Consider the following 9,933-nt stretch of genomic DNA (forward strand, 5'->3'; position numbering starts at 1 on the left):
AAAATGCTCAGATTATTAAGGAAACCATATTTGGGGGAAATGTTTAATAAACATTTTATTTTAGTAAATCCTCTAGTAGGAAATGGGAGAATTCATTGCCTTTCCTTAGAAGAAGGCTGTGTAAGGAGTTACCTGTCAAATTTATCTGTTCAGCTCACCAACATTTCCTCACTGGAAACCTCAGTATTTCCCTATGACAGTTGCCAGAATGGCTTTAAGGTCTCAAAATTCTGTGTCTCCTTTGGCTGGCTTCTGTCTTGATTCTACCCAGGCTTTATTAATGGTTTACTTCATATCATCCTCTCCGTATTAATAAATTTTCTGTAGAACATTCATCAGTCTCCCACTGGGATCTGTTTCAGTGTCTTGGGAGGAATTTTCTTTCTCTTTGCACTCATTTTCAACCCGAGTCAGGTAGTCCCACTGCGTGTTTTCTGCTTTCTTTCTGTAAGAACAGTGTCTGTCTTGGTTTTTTGTTTTGGGGTTTTTTTTGTTGTTGTTGTTATTTGTTTGTTTATTTTTGAACTGCTTCCATGGAGATGGGTTTCAAGAGATTGTTCCCTGTTGTGGGGTAAGTCTTCCCATTTAGATTATTTGCCAGAAGATCAAATGACCTTACTGTGAAGGGCGCTTGCACATTCTCAGTGGGGGCTTGATGAACTCTGGTTAAGGTGATACAGATTTCCACAAACTTCTCTGACTGCTCCCATCTGTAATTAATGATTTTCACTGCATATCCCATTAGAACAGAAGCGACCATGGCATCTGGCTTTCTCACTGTCAAGAGGTTCTGCTTTTCTGATTTCTGCTGCATCTTGTTCTTGATTTCTGTCTGGATCTTGGATGTTTGAGCTGTAAGGGCATCATATCGTCTTTTCTGGTGGGCTTTTCCACCTTCACCCCTTCCAGACCCCTTGCTAGCTCTTCCGAAGCTGAAGCCATGGTCGGGCCAGGTCAGCCAGCTGCACAGGGGAGAGAAGAGGAAACGCTGCTCCAGATGCAGTCCTCTCGCACCCCCACCCCCCAGGATGCACAGTGCCCATAGCCTGGCACATACCCCATCTGCTGTGAGGCCTGCCTGCCTCTCCCTTTGGAAGCTTTAAGGTATTTAGGGCACTGCTCTTCAACCCCAGTGCTCTGAGACGTCACGCGAGTTTGCCTGAGTGTGGGTCACTTTTCTTTCATTGTGCTGGACACTCAGTGGATCCTTTTAGTTTGTAAATTTACATGTGTTTGTGATTTCCCTTCCTCCTCCTATTTGCTGCGTTTTCCCTTTCTGGGAGAACATTCTACCGACTGTGTCCTAGTGCTGAGGTTGTTAGTTCTGGCCTCGGGATATTTTCTTGTCCTCTTCCAATGTCTTTGGGGAGCTTACTGCAATGCCAGGTGCCCCAAACCTGTCCTCTTGATCATCTTTTGGCACACAACTGTGCTTACTGAGTATTTATTGCTGCAATGAAACTGGTTAGTAGAAGTCACTGCAAGATGGACTGACTGTGATGGGCTGTGGGTTTGTTGTCATGTGAGGTCAGCGTGACGGGCCTGCACTCCCTCCTCCTGTCTCTGTGTCTTCTCCGGGCCTCTGCGGGTTCCTAACGCTGATTCCTGTAGCTGTCCTTGCACGTTCAGTTGTGTCTTGATACCCTCTCTAGTGACTCATTCTCCAAAACCATCAGTAGCACATTCTCCGAGATCTCAGTCTTGCTCCAGACATTTAACCACTGGGTTCTTCTGGCTCTAAAAACTCCTCAGATTAAGAGCCACCTGGAGAGACTATTAGTTTCCATTTAGTGAGCTAAGGTAGATCTCACAGTCTCTGTCATATGAGGCAACTAAAACTTGCTCGGGTGAGAGTGAGGACTCCAGTCCAGGTCAGCCTCCGCGGTTTCAGGATTTTCAACCTTCCTCGATGCCTCTCAGTCCTCACAGTGTAACTGTCAGGATCACACGATGCGAGCAGAGTAAGAGTCTGCACAGACGCCAGTGACGTTGGTGGGCGTGCAAATTCTCCCTCGAGTTTCCTCAGCCGAAAAGGTGATTTCTGGAGGTAGGATGATTAACCCAAAGGAATGAATCCCTGATGATAAGAAGGAAGATGAGCTAATGGAGAAGGGGAAGGTGAGAGAGGTGGGCTGGGTGTCTGGGGAAGGGAGGCCTTCTGGCAGTGCCCTTAAAGGACCTCATCCAGGCGCTGCCTGGACAAGCCAACCCAGGTGATAACAGCAGAGCTTCCGTTGGCAAAGCTGCTTCCACGGATGACAAAGCCAAGGACAGTGTGTTCCAGCTTCAGGGGAGAAGCAAGCTGTCCAAGTGGAGGTTAATCTCTGGCTTGCCAAAGGTTGAGTAACACGCTTCCTTAAAAAGCTCACCAGTTGGCTAAATTTAGGGTGGTGAACACTATCGGCCAAGAATATACTTTGGCCTTGGGCCCATGGCATTTTATTTGACTGAGAATTGGATGCATTTTCATTTTCTCTAAGCTTTTCTCTTGACTCCTAGTACCTTTGTCTTTGGAGGCAGGAGACTGGGTACTGGTGGTTGGGTGCAGCCCTGTGGTGGTGAGCAATGTCCCTGTTGATAATGACAGTTAATAATCACCCTGTTTTTCTGGGATGCTTTGTTTTTTAGTGACTGGGTATGCACTGTGATGTTTTTATATATTTTTGTTTTACCAGTAACCAACCTAGAGGGACATTTCTTGAAACTTCTCTGCTTTTCTTTCTCTTCTGAGTTCCCTTCTCTGATTGTCTTCTCCAAAGTTTTTTTCAAAGACAAGAATGTCTCAGGAAGCCTGAGTCCTTTGCCAGCCCAGGTAACGGGTCTGATTGCCTGTTCACTGGCTTATTGATCCAGCACCACTGCTGTCTGTCAGCTGCCACAACTTCGAGGTGGGGGGTCTGGCTGCCCAGCCAGCATGTTGCTAATCAGAATGCGAAAATAAACATCCAAACCTATGGAAGTTGAGAGTGAAGAAAGGATTGATTCCAGCATCCACAGATCCAACTTCCAGGATCGACTTTGTATCGACTGGATGCATTATCTGCTTTTCTGAGCATTGGCTTCCTTATCTGTAAGACGATGATACCACTTTCCTTGTTAGCTTTTATTTGACTTAAAAGAGATGTGTATCGGTGTTCTGTAAGTGGTTGTGTCTGTCCCTGTCTTCTCAGAAGGAGTAGCTGGTCGGGCCTAATAGTAAGGCCCCCTGGCACTCCACATGCAGCAGCTCAGGAACAAGAGTGAATCCATTGTGAACTCAAGGGAAAGCACCTAGTTTGCACACTTAAGGACTTTTGCTTTCTTTTTACCAGGTTTATTGGTTCATTCCTTAGTAGGCCTGAATCGTTTTTTATATAATTATTAATCTGACTTAGATTTGTTCCATCATGCAAGTTGATTTATTAAGCACTTCTATATGCCAGCACTATGTTAAGTGCGAGAGACGTAGTCTAGGTCCCCAAGAACCCAGAGTTCAGTGGAGAGATGGACTAGTCAACCTATAGCTACAGTAGAGCCTGCTAATGCTAATAAGGCAGGTGAAGATGCACAGAGAAGGGGCATCTGAACCAACCTTGGGGAGTTATCAAGGGCTTCCTGGAGAAGGGGATGTTTATACTGAGATCGAGGGCTTCCTGGAGAAGGGGACCTTTATACTGAGATTGAAGGATGAGTAAGAGCTGGCTGGGCAAGGACATGGCAGGGGTAGTGGGTCTGAGGCATGGTGAAGGTGAGGCCATTCTGTTTACATGGCAGGGAGTGGTCTGGGCCAGCCTCAGTCCTGTCTCCCTAGAAGTTCCTGAGAGACTGTGAGGCCTGGATGCATTTCAGAGAGACAGAGGCTCATCAAGGATGACTGAGGAGAATTTTTCTTTGGTTTTTTAAAGATAAGATAAAGATAAAATATAAGATATAAATATTTATAAATAAGTTTTATATGTTTAATATATAATTAATTATATTAATCACAATTAATTATTATAATTAATTATATTAATAATTAACAATATTTTTTCTAAATGTTTAACATAATAAAACATAATAATATTTTATTATTAATAACAATTAATATAAGTATTATATATAATATATAAATAATTAATATATAAATTTATAAATAAATAAATATAAGATAAAATATAAAATAAAAGATAAGATAAAGATAAAGATAAAAACCAAAGATGTTTGGTTTTTAAAGATTTTAAAAGATAACTTACTTCTTGTATGGTTTTCTGAAATAGTCCCGGTGTGATAATTCTGTTGGTTTGTAGGTGGGTGTTTGTGTGCATTTATGTGTGGAGAGGGACAAGGTGCAAGTTTTACGGTGTGATGTTGAATGTGTTTTCTTTGTAAGGGTTCATTCTTTAGGCCCCAGCAGTTTGGAGAACAGGCTGTGACACTTTTACCCCAGTTGGCTACTGCTCCCCATCCCCACCTGCCTTGCTCATGAAACTCTCATTGACTGTATTTTTTTTAAATAAAAGATTTTATTTATTTATTTGACAGAGAGATAGAGAGTGAGCACAAGTAGGGAGAGTGGCAAGCAGAGGGAGAGGGAGAAGCTGTCTCCCTGCTGAGCAGGGACTCCCCCCACCTGATGTGGGGACTTGATCCCAGGACCCTGGGATCACAACCTGAGCTGAAAGCAGATGCTTAACCGACTGAGCCACCCAGGCGCCCCTCTCACTGGCTCCAGATAAGATGCTTCTGCATTAGATGGGGTTTGGACTGGCTGATGGAGAGGAGGAACACACAACACCAGCAACAGGGGCCATGGATCCCTGCCCAGACAGGAGGGGCACAGAAGAGAGAGAGAGAGGGAGAGAGAGAGAGAGTGTGTGTATGTGTGTGTGTGTGTGTGTGTGTGTTGGAAGCATGTGGGAGGCCTGTTTATCTCCGAAGTTGGATGCCGCTTTGCACTTTCCTTTCCCACTGTTTCTTCCTTTTCACGCTGCTCATCTTGTAGATGTGGAACCTGACCTGGATTCGCCAGCTAGGGTCACCGTGGCTCAAGCGTTTCAAGTCTGTCCTGGTTGGGTAGGAGGCTCTTCCACTGGAAACTTGCAGTGATTTCAGGGGATGAAGACTGTCCCTTTTACCTTGTTCTCCGTCCTGCCTTGCCGGCCCCGACCCCAGCTGCCTTTGAGGAAAACACGAGGGTGTTCTGTTTGATCCAGATGATCTAGTTCATGCTGCGAGTGATGAAGCGGATCCATCAGAAAGTGCAGTGATTTGCCCAAAGTCGCCAGGTGAGCTGGTGTGAGAACCAGGTCACTAATTATAGCCCAATGTGTTCCTCACTAAATATCAACAGCTTTATTGGACTTTCCTGTATATGGTCCCCAGAACTGGTTTTAGAGATGTGAGCGCGAACTGACATGTGCCAAACATCGTGCCGAGGCACTTACGCGTACGCATCTCATCGGTTCACCATTCCAGCCCTTCCAGGAGGCATGGGCACAGGCAGTGAGGGGAGGAAGAGGGGGGCATGTTACCCACAGATGGAACCGGTGTTTGGAACAAGGTCCAAAGCCCACGTTCTGTCTTCTGGGCAACTTCACCTCATCATGCTCACATGAGCCCAAGAACTGAAGGGCTCTGGACTGGAGTCAGGAGTGACTGCTTTTTGTTTTTGACACTATGCAGAGGTTCAAACCTGGATATAACTCACCATCTTCATGGTTTCTCGCTACACGCGGGCCTTTGGGGCTTAGTCCTTCCCGAGACACTACCACAATCCTGATTGTGTTCAGTGTCTTCCCTGGCGGACTTCTGGAAGTTTTGTTGTTTTTTTTTTTTTTTCCCCTCAGCCTTCTTGATTCTACCCAGATTTAGTCTTGGCTTTTAGACTGGCTAAAGGATATTGTTGACAATACGAGGAATATGTTTACAGTGCAACCTTGCTAATGTCAAAGACGGATCTGAAATCCTTTCCAGCAGACTTCCATAGCGTGTTGCTGCCTTGGTCTCTACTTGCCTCTGACTCTTGGAGAATTGGCGTGGAGGGTTTCGAGGGGCCGGAATGGAGGTCTAGCAATACTTGTTGTCTTCAGTTCAAGTTATTTATGTCATGTTTGGGGCCTCTTTGTGCCTCTTGAGCTTGGTGTGCTTGTCCATGATGGGCCGGGATGTTCTCGTGTGGCTCCACAGTGTCTCTGATTTTCCTGAAGCCATCACACGTTTCTTAAACATGCGCCTTCTTCCCATCTGGTCTCTGCTGCCTCTCACGTTCCTGGCAGGATTTTGAGGAAGTCTCCAGCAAATGTCCGTGCTTCTCCTTCCAGGTACATAGAGCACGGGAGCCGGCACCTTCCCTAAGCCAAGCTCCCCCTGGACGACTGTGTCCTGCAGGGGCGGAGTGGGGCTTCTTCCTGGCCTGAGCGTGGATGACTCGGCCAACGGTGCTCTGGCTTTTTACTGAATTACTGAGCCACTGTGAGCTCTCATGTTACCCTTTTCTCCCAGACCTGCTGTGGACTGCTTTTCCTCAAGAGAGAAGCTCCTGAGACCTACCAAGAGCCAAAAGGACACTGGGGGAAGAGCGCAGTGTATTTGCCAGCGTGATTCCTCCGCAAGGGGCTGGGGGGTGAGATCTGGGAAGAAGATGACTCTAACTCTTCCTCTTCTCAGAGCAAGACCTGTGGTTTTGGAAGCTTTTACGATTCTTCTAAATCCTCCAGAAGGCTATGGTCACCTGTGCCAGTAAAGGGGATCATCAGTGTGTCAGAGTGCTCTGGCCGACATCAGCCTGGACTCTTCTTCATGGAAGTCTCTTTCTAATCCCCCCCCCCATGCCTTTAATCTCCTTCCCTCAGCTTTGATAGCTTTATCTAGTGTCCATTCCTGATTTCCACCTTACACAATGACTTACCTCTCTGTCCGGACCAGGTTGGATCCTCAGGGCCATGTGTTCTGTGAGGGTTTCAGCTCTGGGTTCCAGTGTGACCTGTAGTTCTTATTCTCCTTTATTATTATTCTCTAGAGTCGGATGGTCTAAGTAGAATTCATCTTGGTTTGGGGGTTAAATTAAACCTCTCCATGTAACTGCCTTATTTGAAAGATCACAAGGGCCCCAAGGGTCTGGTCTAGCCTGTCCTTGCAGGAATGCTCAGTGCCTCGTCGTGCAGGCTGACGCTGACCTAGTATGAGATGCCAAGGATGGGATGGGTAGTCCTCGAGGTGAGAAGGCATCCATCCTAAACTACTGGGATGGAGATGCTGGTGGCCCGGCCCTATGGTCTCCCTCTTAAATCTTACCTCTTGAAGCTGCTTAGTAAATTGCAGAGTGAGGGGGAAACATGGCTGTGCCTCACTGCTCTGGAATCCATTTATTCCGTAGAAAGGATTCCAGAATTAGGTGCTTTTTCTCCACTTCATTTTTTGCTAACAGATTTTCTCTCCCTGTTACAGGGTAAGATTGATTTCTGTCTTCAAAATGTGTTCATGGGGATGAGGGCTTTTCAGTGGAAAGCATTACAAATCATCCACAAACATCAGGCATCTTTGGGAGAAGTGAGGCTGTGTCTACCACGCTCATTTTTCACAGAGAGTGCTACCATCTGACGTCGTCCTGAATTTTCAATTTCAGATTGTCCTTGTCTCTCTGAGCTTGGGTATGTGAATTCCAGATGAGCTTGTGCAGGCTTTTAAAATTTGCACGGTGTCAGGAGAAGGAGCAGTGACAGCTGAGTGACACAGAAATGGCGGAGGAAGCCAGGCTGAATCAGAATCCCTGTTTCTGGTTAAGCCCCCGTCTTTACTGAGCGCCGGCCTGTCAGCCATGAGACCATATTTTGAAGTGATGTCACAGGTATTTGTTCCTTGTCTCCTCCCAGCACCCTGTGAACGAGACGGGGAGGAAGGATGGAGTCCACATGGCAGAAACGGAAGCTGGAAGCTGGAATATTTTTGTGACTTAGCCTTAGCCCCAAGCAGGTTAGCTGCAGAGATGGGATAAGAACCCAATTCCTTTTCCAGGGGGGCACGTTCCTTAGGAGTCTATATGAAATGCCTCAGGTTGTATAATAGTGAGGAACTCTGGGTCCAAAAATTGGCCACCAAAGATCTGGATTTTGAGGTAACAATAAATATGCCTTTATATTAAGTCTCTAGGAAGATATTTGGCCCACAGTAGGCACTCAGTAAATATTTGTTGAGATAATTAGGTCTCATCTCCAAGCCCTAAGCTCTGAGAAAATGAAGCTGTCTGTTCAGGACAGGATGTAGAGGGATGAGTGGGCACACCTGGAGAGGTACAGCCCAGGGGCTTTGAAAAGGAACTTAGTGGCCACAAAAAATGTGCAAAATGAGCCCCAGGCTGTCTGTACCTCAACCACACACTGCTCATTGGATACCATAGGTTTTTTTTTTTTTTTTTTAAAAGATTTTATTTATTTATTTGACAGAGAGAGATCACAAGTAGGCAGAGAGGCAGGTGGCAGGGCGGGTGGGGAAGAAGGCTCCCCGCTGAGCAGAGTGCCCAATGCAGGGCTCGAGCCCAGGACCCCGAGATCATGACCTGTGCTGAAAGCAGAGGCCTAACCCACTGAGCCAACCAGGTGGCCCGCCATTTTGAAAGATTTTATTTATTTATTTGAGAGAGAGCATGAGTGGAGTGAGCGGCAGAGAGAGAAAAAGGCTTCCTGCTGAGCAGGATACCCATACCGATGTGGGTATCCATCCTGGGACCCGGGATCATGACCCGAGTGGAAGGTGGATGCCCAACCGACTGAGCCACCTAGCTGCCCTGATCCCATAGGGTTTGAATAGACGGTTCCAGGGATTTTTCCCCTTGCATCATTCATTTAGATTCTGGGAACTGCTGTCAGGAAAACAAACTGATGCTCTCCATCAGACATCTTTCACCGCTTCCAGTCTCCTGGGATGTGCATGATCTGACTTCTCCCACATTGCCAGCCTCCTACTGGCTCTTTTTTTTTTTTTTTTTTAAGATTTTATTTATTTATTTGAGAGAGAGAGAGAGATGGTGAAAGCACGAGCACATGAGCGTGAGTGTGGGGGGACAGGCAGAGAGAGACAAGAAGGCTCCCTGCTGAGTAGGGAGCCCCTGATCTCAAGATCATGTTCTGAGCCAAAGGCAGACACTTAACTGACTGAGTCACCCAGTGCTCCTCCCACTGGCTTTTGACCTGTGATTTTCTGACTTGGAAATCCATCTTGTGGCTCACACATGATTTCTTGCTTTGGATTTTCCTGACATGCTCATGCCTTAGCAGTGCTGTCTCTCGCTAAATATCTGGAGATGCTCTTTGAGACCCTGGGCTCCCTGATGCCTGACCACTTGCCCGACTTCAGACCCCTACCTCCATCCTAACGTTTGGCTTCTGGGATCCTCTAGCCTCTGGCCCTTTGACATGAAGTGTGTCTTACTTTCAGTCTTGCTATTTTAAAAAAATCTTTTCGCCTGACCACCCTTACCATTTCCATGTAGGAGAGAAGTTATTTTGTAAGTTGAGAGCAGAACAAATCAAAATACCAACTGATAGACTCTTTGTCTGACTCTTCAATTTACTGACGAGGAAATGGGTCCAAAGAGGTTTAGTGGATTATCTCAGTTCACAGAGAGAGTTGATGGATGGGTCAAGAGTAGAACCCGGGTGTTTTGCTCTCTGACCATGTAACTATGGTTTTTCTGTTTTTCTTCAGTTTATGAAAACATATAAACCCTACTGACAGAGGAGAGGACCAGTAGAAACCTCTTTTCTAATGGAATGGTACACACTTCTTTCCTGGGTCCCCAGGCCCTCTCCATCAATACTCAAGGTCCTAAGGCAGGAGAGGAATTTAAAATACAAGTGCTCTGATTGCTTAATGCTTCTGGTCTCCCAAGAGTCAAGACCATGGGCCATTAACAAAAGCATTACATTTGATTCCCACAAAGAAGCATGAAGAGATCCCTATGGCAACCATGACCAG

At 46.2% G+C, this 9,933-nt stretch overlaps 1 pseudogene; it reads right to left on the reverse strand.

Annotated features, from left to right (window-relative positions):
• Positions 1-222: 222 nt before the first annotated feature.
• Positions 223-942, reverse strand: LOC101670984 (annotated as a pseudogene).
• Between the last annotated feature and the right edge of the window lie 8,991 nt (positions 943-9,933).

Source organism: Mustela putorius, unplaced genomic scaffold (assembly GCF_011764305.1).
Source record: "Mustela putorius furo isolate JIRA1106 unplaced genomic scaffold, ASM1176430v1.1 tig00000198_pilon_pilon_pilon, whole genome shotgun sequence".
Taxonomy (NCBI): domain Eukaryota; kingdom Metazoa; phylum Chordata; class Mammalia; order Carnivora; family Mustelidae; genus Mustela; species Mustela putorius.